The sequence below is a fragment of the Pimephales promelas genome, chromosome 13 (genome assembly GCF_988280905.1).
Source record: "Pimephales promelas chromosome 13, fPimPro1.hap1.1, whole genome shotgun sequence".
Taxonomy (NCBI): domain Eukaryota; kingdom Metazoa; phylum Chordata; class Actinopteri; order Cypriniformes; family Leuciscidae; genus Pimephales; species Pimephales promelas.
Genome location: NC_142781.1, coordinates 107095 through 121978, shown reverse-complemented (window position 1 = coordinate 121978; position 14884 = coordinate 107095). Strand labels below are relative to the sequence as shown.

The window sequence follows — 14884 nt, the reverse complement described above, 5'->3', positions numbered from 1 at the left end:
AACATCACACATGCAAGACCGGAGTTCTCACGTGAGAATTTTTTCTTTTTCGACCCGGTTGTGGTACAGCTCCTATGAAACGTCAAATACTCGTTTTCCTTCAATTTCTTGGGTCCAAATAGACAGAGAAGAAGCCTTTTTCTGAAACAATGCCATGCTTGTTGATATATGATCTATAACTCCCCGCTGCTCTGTATCTTGTTCTCTCATTGGCTGCCGGTGATCGCCGATGTAGTTTTCAGTCAGAACACTTTTCACACAGCAGGATTTTGAATCGCCGACAGGTCCAGATATTTAGCATGCCAAATATCTCACGGGCGTCGGCGACTCGTCTGCGATTCTCCCAGATCGCGTCTTTGTTCATTCACACTGTGTGATTGTCACTCGCTTGAACGAGCGCCGATTTTCCTGTGATTTCGGGTATTTGTCGGCGATTTCTCAAAACCTGTCGGCGAGCCAAAATCGTAGCTAAAATTCTGCAGTCTGAACTCGGCATTAATTGTATTATTAGGGGTGGGGCTATTAGCTAATCAAATTAATTGAAATCACGGGGTGGGTCAGTTGATTGTGAGACCTATTTATATCCCTGTATTAAATGTGTCCCCCATTTGCCTGAAGAAGACCCAGTGGGGTTGAAACATTGCTTTTTTATTAATTATGGGTGCATAAAGCAGTGTGGCGGACATTACTTTTTCTTTTACTTTATTAGTTCTTTTTATCCTACACCTGCCAGAAGGTGGGTTGTGCACACTTTAGCTGTGTCCCAATGTGAAGGCTGCGATGCAGCCTATTTGGCCTTCGAAGGACACACCATGTAGCCTTCGTGGGATTTCCTAATTGTGCAACCAGGTGTTCCCTATTACTGCTCCTGGCGCCAAGCAACGGAGCGAGAGAACAGCTGCCACCCTGATCATTAATTTAATGAAACTGAGTAAACAGCTATGGAGACAGAATTGGCTATTCTCATTTTGTTGTTTTATATTTTACTGGAAATTTTATGTTTTATATTTTCCTGTCTTTAAATGAGGGGCAATATATATAAAATCACATAATTTCAATTCACATAACCACTAAAAGTATATTTCGAGTCATGTATTTTTGGCTCAAGAGTTGGCCAGAGCTGGTTTAATGCTAGAGGCTGCGTCCTGAATAGCCAGATTACACTGTAAACTGTTCAAATATTGGGTGTTAACCTACGTAAATACTGTAATGAAATAGCCTAAAAAATAATAATAATGATAAATCATATATATAGCCTATATTCAAATGTTAATCGTACCTGATTGCGATTTTGTAGGGTTTTCTTTCTATTGTCTACAGAAATGGATCATGTTGAATATATTTATACAGGCTGTCAATCCTATTTGAATATTTTAAAGCAGATGGATATAAAACGTGCAAACGTCTTTACTCCCGCTCGTCGTCGTCAGCTGTCAGTCACAGTTGCTAGGCGACAAGAACAATCCTCCGCAGGCTAGACCGGTCCAAGCGCTTCAGGTGCGCACTTTGGGACGCAGTAGTTAGCAACAATTTGTTAATATTGTGACAATGGACCAACATTTTGTTACTTACTAACCCTAATTTTTAAAATAACCAGTGGGAGAATGTAAGGAACTTCATACTGCGTTAGTATTCATGTACATATGTGAAGTAGCCTACTTTTTCCCTCACAGGACAACACTACACATTTTACATTAAACGACACAAAAGTATATTATAGTTTAAATGTATCAACCTTGCAAACACAAAAATAAACAAATATCCAGAGCCATGAATTCTCTTTTGTGTACACATTTAAAGTTGCATAAAATAATGAAATAATGAATAATAAAGAAATACAATGTACAAGAAATACAATACAAGGCTATAATGCCGTTTTCGCATTTCCACTTGACAAAACCATGCAATGCTGACGAATTAGTTAAGATGAATAAAGGAAAAAAAGCGGGAAAAAAACCCCAAAAAACTTTTGGCTGTTAACACTGGTTTCTCTGGCTATTTGAGTAAATGAAAACATAATACTTTTACATTTAAATGTGAATTTGCCATCCACCACTGAACTCTCGGCCACCCTTTTTTTAAATAAAAATGCTGTCGTCACCCTCGCAATGATTTATGGGGTAGGATCGGGTAGGATAGTCCGCGAAGTGTCCATTTATGTATCCTTCCTTTCACGGGGAAACAAAGGGTGCATTTGGCGTCGCTTTTGAATCAGGTAAGCCTTCGTCGCGCTGCAATGACGCAACCGGCCTTCGAATACGGCCTTCAGAGGATGCATAACTGATTTGGGACAGCCCTCATTTCCACCGCGATGACGCAATCGGCCTTTAAATGCGGCCTTCGCGGATGGAGCTGAATTGGGACGTCCTTCGTCACGCGGCTGTGACGCAATCGTCCTTCAAATACGGACTTCGGAGGATGCAGCATTCTTGCATTCTTCACATCAAATACATGTTATATATTAGTTAATGTGGCACAATTTGTTTTTACCTGAATATGGGTGCACCAGGTTCACATGGAGTGGAAACGCAGCATCTCCCATGAGCACATGTGGCAGTTTGATGTTGGTACCTGGCAGGTTTTCAGGCTGTGGGAGTTCAAGAGTGCCATGAAGAAGTCTGGAACCAAAAATACTGTCCTTGAAAATTCCACCATCACTTTCACGTCCATACGAGACAATGTCCACCATAGTGAAACAATTCTTAGTGGATTGGATTCCTTTAAATTTAAAGAAGTCACTTCCAGCATTTTGGGGTGTCTTGATTAGGATGTGTTTCGCATCCACACCCCAAACAGTTGGGAAAGGTCCACACTCTCCAAAATTCATGCTTGATGTCAAGCCACTCAAAATCGCCTTTTAAACCTGTCCATATTGCCTGGCAGACCTCACTCACTATCACTGAGACTGTGGTTGATCCCAATTTGTAGCTGGAGGAAACACATTTTTGGGCACTTCCAGATGCAAGTATGCACAGCGTGAAAGCCAGTTTCTCTTACTTATTGGACTGGTGTGGGTTCTTTTATGCTCCAAATAAGGTTTAATGCGATGTAGCTGGTCCTCGAACCGCTGAGCAGACATTCGAAAGGATCCAAAGTGCATTTGCTCTTTGCCGGGTGGTGTTTAATGGGCAGACATACCACGTTTTCCTCTGTCTTTTAGTTAACCCTAACAAACACAACACTTCTTCTTCAGAATTGAGTATAAACGCCTCGTCCATTTGGGGAGGCGCGCGCACAGTCAGCGGAGACTCACGCTCGTGCAGACGCATGGAGTGTAAACAAGGCTTTAGACTGATTGTTTTTGGGGGGATATTTTTTTGGGGGGGTTTTAAGATAAACGGTTCATATTGAAAGGTTTTTTAAAACAGTCTGGGTTGGGGGTTCTTCCATTTGAAAAAAATTGGCGGGTACCTGCTAATATGTTGGATGATATATGATGATATGTGTTCAGGTTTTTCATGGGGGGAGGGGTGGAACAGTCTCATCCAAAACATGCGCTGGCCAGTTGCACTCCTGCGTTTTCCCTAAACCAAACTGGACAGCCCATAGAGGTGGTCTTGGGGGAAGGGGTTCAAATTGAATAAATTACCAGAGCTTTCAGACATAGGCAAGACAGATTGTATCAAAGCAGCTTCACAGTGATAACATGACAATAATACAATACGGATCAATAATATTGTTGAATATTAAATATCCCTAACTAGTGTTGTTTTTGGTGGCCTGTTTTAGTTTTATTCTAGTCTTTGTGTCAAGCTGACATTGTAGTTTTTATTAGTTTTAGTCACATTCATTCTCTTTTTAGTCGTCTAGTTTTAGTCAACGAAAACTGATGACATTTTAGTCTAGTTTTAGTCGACGAAAAACATAGTCTAGTTTTAGTCAATGAAAATTGTATTTTAGTCTGTTTTTAATAGGCAATTATATTTAACCCAGTCAATATATAAGTAGCCTGCCTAGTATAGGCCAAACATTTTCTTTTAGCCAAACCCATTTCAAACAATCTTATCTTCTTATATTATTGTTACCTAATAGACAGATGGTTGTGGTACGTTGAGATTATGTGCTGTATGGTCCAGTCCCCCTGCATTGCTTTCTTTTGTGACATTACTGTAAAAACTCTTTAGCAACTTCAAACTCAGCATCAATCATTATGGTTTGTGACAGGTCGAGAATATGCTTCACAGCTTTCACATCAAGGAAGTTATCGGCCTCTGGATTTAGTGCTGCAAGTGCACTTGCCAGTTGTGAGTTGCGCTCGCTGAATCTATGCTCCAGTTCCCCAACCACCGAATCAATAGTGTTGTAGTACAATCTCTGAAGTTCAGTTTCGAAGTCATCATCCCCTCTGTGACCTCCTGTAGGCCCTGTAACGATTTAACCATCCATCCGTGTGCTCTCTATGCGCCTCCGTTTGGGTCCGGGTCTCAGTGACTCGCTGGTGGGTGTGGCAGTATCCAGCATCTGCTGAAACTCTTCCTGCAGTTTTGAATAATCATTCAGCATTAGATCCCATCCATAACAGCATCCAGGACATTAAACGGTGGCTCTCTCTTTCTTCATTTGAATGAAGGTAAGACTGAGTATATATTGTTCACCCAGGACTCACCTTGTAGCTCTCTTAGTTTTGGCCCTCTCATGCCCCAGTTTGCATTCACTGTTCGTAACCTGGGTGTTGCTCTCGACAATAGATTGCATTTTGACAAACAGATTGGTGCAGTAGTTAAGATTAGCTTTTTCCAGCTGAGGCTCCTCAGTAAGGTGAAATCATTCCTGTCCAGTGCTGATCTAGAAAGAGCCATTCATGCATTTATCAGCTCAAGGCTAGATTACTGTAATGCCCTCTACACTGGGCTTAACCAATCTCTTCTCAGCCGTCTTCAAATGGTTCAAAACGCAGCAGCCCGTCTCCTTACAAATACCCATAAACATACTCATATCACCCCTGTCCTCTGTTCACCACTGCATGAAAAGTGGGATTTTCGTCAGTAAGCAGCACTGTAGATTGTCGTGGAAGTTCAGGTTTACGACTGCACATGGTAATTTACAGGCAACACTCAAAACTGCCGTGAATTGCCGGAAATTGACGTGGGTCTTGCTTGGCAGTTGTCCCCCCATGACTCCCCTTCTCCTAATTCTAGAGGAGGCTTTGATATGTAAATGAAAATGCTGTGAGCTATACACTATTTCCTGAAAATCCTCCTCCCGTGAACAGATCCTCCTGAACCTCAGAAGCTGAGATAGTACTATACCTCTGAATGTGTGTTTCGGATGATAGCTCTGATGATGTAGCAGAGCATGTGTATCTGTCTCCTTAAAGAACATTTTAAAGTCTAGTTGGCCTGTAGTGAGAAACTCGGGCCCTTTGTAGACCATTGTATCCAGAAACTCTATAGCCCGCTCCTGGAATACTGCTGAAACCTTAATAGAGGCATGGTGGGAATTTAAAACCCCTAAAAAGGTGTCAAAATCCTGTTTACTGTAAACCCACAATCCCCAAACATTGTCTAGGGAACGGAAGTAGGAAAAAGGGACCTTCTCACATTTAGGAAAAACAGTTTCCTCCCACTGGGCCATGTAAATGTTTGCATAGGCCGGTGCAAATCTCTTCCCCATAGCCGTGCCCTTAATCTGTAAGAAGTACTTCTAGTAGTGCCCTAACATTCCCCTCTGCCACTCCTCTATCAGGTTGGATTCTATGATTTAGGCCAAAGGAAAGTATGACCTGCCTGGCCCTAGGGAAGGTCGGGGTCCTATTCTTCAATATGTGGGCCCCATGCACCATATTTGCCCCGGGATAACTGTGCACTTCCAGCTCCCCCCGCCTGACACTTGAACATTTTTTCACCGAGATAATTTTTCGATACATGATTACATTTGGTCCCATAGCTCCGCCCCCAAAGCTCAGAATGACACAAGTTTGGTGTCACCTTAAAGGGCACCTATTATGGAAAATTCACTTTTACATGGTGTTTGAACATAAATGTGTGTTGGCAGTGTGTGAGCAAAACCACCCTAGAATGATAAAAATCCACCCAGTGGTTTTTTTACAATCTCAATAAATCATATGCACTGTGTCAGAACGAGCTGTTCTGAGATTCAGCTCTTTGTGACGTAGACCGGGAGACGGGGTTGATTGACAGTGTGGCTGTGGCCTAGACCCCGCCCTCGGTGATCTGTACACATCATCCTCCAATTTTTCAACGACGACAGCCAGTAATGTCTCTTGGAAACATAAGTGTTCTGTCGTGGACTCGTGGGTTAATCCTGTTGTTGTAGCTTAAAAGTTAATCCTCAACCGTGGATCGCCATCTACTGTTTGCGATCCACCGTCACCTCTAGTAACAGTAAGTGTGTTTTATGATTTTTGAGCAAATAGTCTTTTCAGTCAATGTCAGCCAATTCAACAACAAATGCAACAACAAATGTGTCTAAAGTTGTTGTCGTTGTAGGATGTCTGTGTAGGCTATATAATTTAAACCTTGTTTGTATAGTGTGTAACCACACGTTTATATATATTTAAAGATATTGTATTAAAAACTGCATATATGTTGTTGTTCTGTATGTTAGCCATCTCCTCACATTTGCAAGTAAACATGACGCCACAGGTCCCCGTCCCTTGCATAAATGTAATTTCGCTTGTACGTAGCAAACTTTATCACAGTATGTGTATGTAATTTCAAAAAAATTGCGCCAGCATTAGTGTTTATGTGTGTCTGTGTGTGTGTGTTGCACATGCCTTAATTTCAAAGGGAACACGATTACAACGCTAAAGTACATAAATGTATCAAATAACCATACCGAGACGTACTGGTCCATTCTCATTTATGTTTATTCTGCCGGAGTCTCTTCGTGCTATTTAAATATTCCGATTCAAACGTAGACTGAATGACATTCAAAACAGCGCGTCTCTCACTCTCTCAGCCCTTCTGCTTACCGACTGCCATAGGTATCAAGTTACGCCCTCATCCAAAGGCAGGGCGGGGATATGCAGCTCATTTGCATTTAAAGCCATATACCTCCGAAACAGGTCATTTTTAAGCAGTTCTAACCCTAAATATAACAAACACTAAACACAACAAACATAACCGTAACATATGTAAAAAAAAAAAAAAAAATCACCCTAACCACCAACCTCTAACACTAACCTAAATAATACTAACTACTAACAAATCCTATTCTAATTACTAACCCTATCCTAAACCTAACCTATAGAAAAAAACACTCCACACACATTCACTTCAGCATAGCTGCACGCTTCGAACAAAATGCCCTGTACGTACGCACAGGCACATTCTTCTCCCTGCATTGAGCGACATATAGTTCATATGCCTCTTTGTTTTTGACCACAACGCTGAGATTGATGAGAGCCAGCTCCAAACTTGACCAGCGGAGGGAGCTGTTGGCAGGGACACAGCGTGGAAGGATCTTGCGCACATTTTCCACCTCTGTGTCACTGCCAACCTCTGGACACTGCTCCTCAACCAGCTCTGGGACACTGCTCTCACCCACAGAAATGTTCTGCGGGGCACACACAGCTGGGACCCGCAGCCTGAAGGGGATGGACTCATGTAAAGCCCAAAGCTTGAGCCCATACACCCTCGGCAGGAGGAACCGAGACAGCACTTGCAATGCCCTGAGCCGTGCCTGGGTCACAGGAAGCTCTTGAATGAGCTCTCTCAGCTTGTCAAAGCTTTTATAGTCCCCATTTTGGAGGAGACCAATGCAGCTTGCAAACGTCACCACCTTCACCAAGTCAGATCCCTTCAGTGACGTTGGCAGCCTCACCATCACCTCTTGGATCCACGGCATTCCATGCTCCATGTATTTCTGTACATTTCGCATGAAACTCAGGCCACGTTTCTCAATTTCCAAGCAGACATCCCCCACGAGGCTGACTGCTCGTGCCTCAAGTGACGGCTCGGCAGACGCGTCATGCACCTCCCAAAAGTCTTTAAAATTCCAGCTTACTTTCTTATTGTTCTTCAGGCTGTAGAATTTTAAAGACGGTGAAGAACTTCAGCTTGTGCCCAAGCAAACCCTGCGTCAGACACAACTTAACGTCATGGCCTGCTTGCACTACCATTTCCTTCGCACGGCCAAAAGTAAATGGGTACACGAAGGACGCCTCTCCTTCAAGAGTGTCAGCAAGGCCCTGAACACTCATGGAGCCCTTCAGTGTACCCGGGCAGCTTTCTCTCTGCAGAGCTGACATGGGGATCCTATCGTTCCGGTCGTAAAGGTCACACAGAAGCAACATCACCAGTTCAGCACCAACCACACTCATGCCAGCCCCTAGCGCCTCTGAGAACCTAAACAACTTAACAATTCTGGCCTGTTGTGTCGGGTTCCCCGTCCAGTGCCGCAACGGAGGTGTATCAACGCTAGGGATGGGTACCGAAACCCGGTATTAAAAGGGCCCCGGTGCTGAATTTTGAAAGACCGCTGTATCGATAAGCTCGGACGTTATCGGTTCTGCTGTCGGTACTGGAGAAATTAAGTAATTACACGTAGGTTACAATTTATTCCTATAAAGACGCTATCTTGAACATGTTTATCTCGCCAGCCATTTCTATATATAAACTATATTTTAATTAAACCATTTGTCTGTGATGCAAATTTGCTATTCGCAGTTTAGAAGAGAGAGAGAGGAGAGAGAGAGAGCGATCTCTCACGCAAAGCCACAGCACGCGCAACACGACAGCCCTGCTTAATGAGTGACAATGAGGACAGAACTGAACATTCAACGTGGTTACACTTTAGATCTGGGATATTATTCAAATTTTATTTTAGATTTTGGCTTCCAAAGATTATAAGAAGATATTTGAGATAAGTTACACCCGTTAAAAACGAGATGGATGATCTGTCCAGCGCAACTTCCTTCACTTCACAGCGCTGTGCTGTCAGTTCTTCCTAAACCCAAAACGTGCCGTCAGAATCAGCACGATCGGCATTTGTTGCAAAATCCACACATCTAAAACATCTAATAAAATAAAAGGAAACATACAGAAGAAAATAAAAGAACACATATAAACGGAGAGACTCTGAGACTGCTTAGAAGTCTCCCGTTCTTAGCTCTTCTTAACTTTGCTTTACTGTTCTATAATGTGCTACTATGGATGGTGTTAGGCCATGTCCACACTAATACGTTTTCGTTTGAAAACGTATATTTTTCTCTCCGTTTTGGCCTTCCGTCCACACTGAGACGGCGTTTTAAGTCAACAAAAACGTATCGTTTGGGAAACGCTCTCCAAAGTGGATAAATTTGAAAACGCCGTTTTCGCGTTGTAGTGTGGACAGTGAAACCGGAGGTATTTCAAAACGATGACGTAAGTTTAGTCATGTGATCCTTGTAGTACTAATAGATATTCATGTTTATCGGTATTGTGCCTGTTATGTTATTCATTTTTACACTGTTGCTAAAATATGTTACTTTCTATGTTACTTAATATGTGCTATTCTTCATAGCTCAGTACTGCAAAGATGACAGATAATGTATTTACATTTGCTGTCCTGCGGCAAAACAGACCTGCTGTCCTTGCGTTTTAGACCAAACATATGGTGACTGAATGCAACCTGGACGCATCAGTGATGGTGAGATTTTTGGTAAATAAAATTATCCTGTTATTGTGCAATAACATTATTATTTATTTCCATATCTGTATCATCTCAGTGAGCTTTTGTGAAGTTTCACGCATGTGCAGTAAAGTGAATTTAGAAGTTTCTCATCCACACTGAAACGTTGGAAAACGGCTGAAAACGCTAGTGTGGTATATATGTGGTATACTCATGTGGTATAATGAGTAGCATCAGAAGGGTTTAGTGTATTGATGGAGGAGTTATTGACACTCCAAATATACCAGGAAGTGACTCTATAGCTCCGCCCAGGAAGCTGATCTTTGTGGAAGCTGGACTTGTGTTTTTTTTAGGTGGGACTTGTTTTTTTTTGTGGATGGGACTTGTGTTTTTGGGGGGCGTCACTTGAGGGGTAAGAGGGGTAGGGGTTATAAGGGGTTACACTCATAAAAGAGTTATAAGTGTGATGTAATGCATGCTTGTGAACTTGGTCTGACTCCGGTTGGTCTGAAGTGGCCAGTGGACAGATGGGCCATGCACAACCAGGTCAAGACCTTAGGTTTAGGGAAATGAAACATACAAGTTCAAACCTATTACCCAAACCCCACCCTAAGTGTATAACAGCCCTCCCCATTTATCCGGGCCTGGGACCTGCACTGACATTGCATTTGTAATGTCAGAGGCTGGGTTACTGTTTGTTTGTTTTTGTTAGTTTTATGATTTTTTATTCTTTTTCTTCTTTTTTTAAATTTCTTTTCATTTTTTATTTTATTTTTTTTATAAACACACCTAATGACAAAAATAATACCCAGAACACATCTAAACCACCACCAACACCCTAACCCTAACTCTACATTTCGAGTAACAACTACTATAAATAAACCCTATTATCATTCATTTCACAAACTAACCCTATAGAAAGACCCCACCCTATTTCAAGGCTTTCAACATCCTGCTGCGTTTCAATGAAAACGCATTAAATGTACGCACAGCAATGTTCATCGAATGGCACTGAGTGATGTACTGTGCATATGCCTCCTTTCAAAGGCACGTCGGGATTTAACTCAATCAATGCCAATTCAACGCTGCTCCAGCGGAGGGAGCTGTTGGCAGGGAGAACACGTGGAACCAGCTTTGTCACATTCTCCACTTCACAAGACCTGCCAGCCTCAGCACCCTCCTCGTCAACAGACACGGTTCTCTCTGGCACTGCAGTCTTTGTTTGCACAGTGGAAGCTGTTATGCGCAGCTTAAATGGGATTGTCTCATGCAAGGCCTACAACTTCAACCCACAGACCCTTGGCAACAGAAACCGTGACAGTACTTGCAAGGATCTGAGGTGTGTCTGGGTCACAGGGAGGTCCTCCACCAAGGCTCTCAGTTTTTCAAAACTGATAAAGTCACCGTTTTGGATGATACCAATGCAACTGACAAAAGTCACCACACTGACAAGATCCTGGTCTTTGAGAGCTTTTGGCAGCCTCAGGAGTACCTCTTTAACCCATGGCATGCCATGCTCCATATACTTCTGCGTATTTCGTATGAAGCTCAGACCTCTTTTTTCTAGCTCCAAACAAACGTCCCCCACCATGCTGACTGCACGGGCCTCTACAGATGGTTGCTGGCTGGCATCATGGATTTCCCAAAAATCTTTAAAATTCCAGTTCACTTTTTTGTTCTGGATGCTGTAAAATTTCAAAGCTGGGAAAAAACGGATCTCTTGTACGCGCAGCCCACACATCAAACACAACTTGACATCCTGTCCTGCTTGTACAACCATCTCCTTTGCTCTGAAAAACGTGTGAGGATAGAAAAAAGCCAATTCAGCTTCCAGGGTCTCACAAAGACCCTGGACTGACATCGATCCCTTGAGTGTCACGGACACCTGCTTTTTTGAAGGGCTGTCATTGGGTTGCGATCATTGCGATTATACAGATCGCACAGTAGGAGCATTACCAACTCTGCCCCAACCACACTCATTCCAGCATTCACTGATTCGGAGAATCTAAACAGGCGTCGAATTCTCTGCTGCTGAGTCTCATTGGTCGTCCAGTGACGAAGGGGAGGCGGAGTAAGTCCAGCAAACCCACGCTGACAGGTTAGACTTTTACTGTCATCAGAGCTGGTGCCCAGACTGACACTGTATTCTGTGGAAGCTGTATTGATGATCCCACTGGGAAGGGTTAGGTAATAGAGGTTTGGCTTAAAAAAAAACAAAAGTGTCAAGTTATGCCACCTCTGATCTGTTTCTGTGTGAGTTGTTTGTATGTATTCTGTCCAGGAAGAAGACCGGATTGGTGCCACGCCCTGATTGGTCAGCTGACCCCTGGTCGTTTATAAAATACATCTTTCATCTTGTGTATTGCTCTTGTGTCCGAGGACAGTTATGAGAAATAAACTGGTTACATTGTAAATGCGTGGGGTTTTTTTATGATTAAAACAGGAGTCCATGCAGCTATACAAACTCTTTATTCAATTGGTCAATTACTTGCAACATTACTTGTTAAAACAGGCACAATTGTCAGAACAGACTGCTTGGTAGTTGACAAACAAGTGCAACCATCAAATTGACGAATTGAGACATTGTGTACCACTTCCCGGTCACAAGGATATCTCCTCCCCAGACAGTCAACAATAACCCACTGGTTTTATCTGCCACGTCATAGGATCGTCTTAGCTATCTTTGATTGTACCCAAAACAAACACAAGTCACACCCATAACAAACACAAGTCCCACCCATGTCAGACACAAGTCCCACTCAAAACAAACACAAGTCCCACCCAAAACAAACACAAGTCCCACCCAAAACAAACACAAGTCCCACCCAAAACAAACACAAGTCCCACCCATAACAAACACAAGTCCCACCCAAAACAAACACAAGTCCCACCCAAAACAAACACAAGTCCCACCCAAAACAAACACAAGTCACACCCATAACAAACACAAGTCCCACCCAAAACAAACACAAGTCACACCCAAAACAAACAAAAGTCACACCCAAAACAAACACAAGTCACACCCAAAACAAACACAAGTCACACCCAAAACAAACACAAGTCACACCCATAACAAACACAAGTCCCACCCATGTCAGACACAAGTCCCACTCAAAACAAACACAAGTCCCACCCAAAACAAACACAAGTCACACCCAAAACAAACAAAAGTCCCACCCAAAACAAACACAAGTCACACCCAAAACAAACACAAGTCACACCCAAAACAAACACAAGTCCCACCCAAAACAAACACAAGTCCCACCCAAAACAAACACAAGTCCCACCCAAAACAAACACAAGTCACACCCAAAACAAACACAAGTCACACCCAAAACAAACAAAAGTCACACCCAAAACAAACACAAGTCCCACCCAAAACAAACACAAGTCCCACCCAAAACAAACACAAGTCCCACCCAAAACAAACACAAGTCACACCCAAAACAAACACAAGTCCCACCCAAAACAAACACAAGTCCCACCCAAAACAAACACAAGTCCCACCCAAAACAAACACAAGTCCCACCCAAAACAAACACAAGTCCCACCCAAAACAAACACAAGTCCCACCCAAAACAAACACAAGTCCCACCCAAAACAAACACAAGTCACACCCAAAACAAACACAAGTCACACCCAAAACAAACACAAGTCACACCCAAAACAAACACAAGTCCCACCCAAAACAAACACAAGTCCCACCCAAAACAAACACAAGTCCCACCCAAAACAAACACAAGTCCCACCCAAAACAAACACAAGTCACACCCAAAACAAACACAAGTCCCACCCAAAACAAACACAAGTCCCACCCAAAACAAACACAAGTCCCACCCAAAACAAACACAAGTCCCACCCAAAACAAACACAAGTCACACCCAAAACAAACACAAGTCCCACCCAAAACAAACACAAGTCACACCCAAAACAAACAAAAGTCACACCCAAAACAAACACAAGTCACACCCAAAACAAACACAAGTCACACCCAAAACAAACACAAGTCACACCCATAACAAACACAAGTCCCACCCATGTCAGACACAAGTCCCACTCAAAACAAACACAAGTCCCACCCAAAACAAACACAAGTCACACCCAAAACAAACAAAAGTCCCACCCAAAACAAACACAAGTCACACCCAAAACAAACACAAGTCACACCCAAAACAAACACAAGTCCCACCCAAAACAAACACAAGTCCCACCCAAAACAAACACAAGTCCCACCCAAAACAAACACAAGTCACACCCAAAACAAACACAAGTCACACCCAAAACAAACAAAAGTCACACCCAAAACAAACACAAGTCCCACCCAAAACAAACACAAGTCCCACCCAAAACAAACACAAGTCCCACCCAAAACAAACACAAGTCACACCCAAAACAAACACAAGTCCCACCCAAAACAAACACAAGTCCCACCCAAAACAAACACAAGTCCCACCCAAAACAAACACAAGTCCCACCCAAAACAAACACAAGTCCCACCCAAAACAAACACAAGTCCCACCCAAAACAAACACAAGTCCCACCCAAAACAAACACAAGTCACACCCAAAACAAACACAAGTCACACCCAAAACAAACACAAGTCACACCCAAAACAAACACAAGTCCCACCCAAAACAAACACAAGTCCCACCCAAAACAAACACAAGTCCCACCCAAAACAAACACAAGTCACACCCAAAACAAACACAAGTCCCACCCAAAACAAACACAAGTCCCACCCAAAACAAACACAAGTCCCACCCAAAACAAACACAAGTCCCACCCAAAACAAACACAAGTCCCACCCAAAACAAACACAAGTCCCACCCAAAACAAACACAAGTCCCACCCAAAACAAACACAAGTCACACCCAAAACAAACACAAGTCCCACCCAAAACAAACACAAGTCCCACCCAAAACAAACACAAGTCCCACCCAAAACAAACACAAGTCACACCCAAAACAAACACAAGTCCCACCCAAAACAAACACAAGTCCCACCCAAAACAAACACAAGTCCCACCCAAAACAAACACAAGTCCCACCCAAAACAAACACAAGTCACACCCAAAACAAACACAAGAGATGCAAGTTGCAAAGGTGTTCCCTGTTTTTGCCCAAACTACTGTAGGAAAGTGACGATGGTGTAATTTGGATCCTTTTTGTCCACCTCGTTTATAGCTTGCTCCAAAAGCTGAAGAATGAATTGCTGATCATCTGCAAGTACATTCATCCGGGATAAATCACTGATGTTGTTTTTAAACAACGTGGGACGTTGCAATTCTTGTGGAGGGAGCTTTTTCAAATTT

The 14884-nt window shown here is 42.8% G+C and overlaps 1 pseudogene; it reads right to left on the bottom strand.

Moving 5' to 3' along the window:
* Window positions 1-2398: 2398 nt before the first annotated feature.
* Window positions 2399-3100, bottom strand: LOC148973769 (uncharacterized; annotated as a pseudogene).
* Window positions 3101-14884: the final 11784 nt, after the last annotated feature.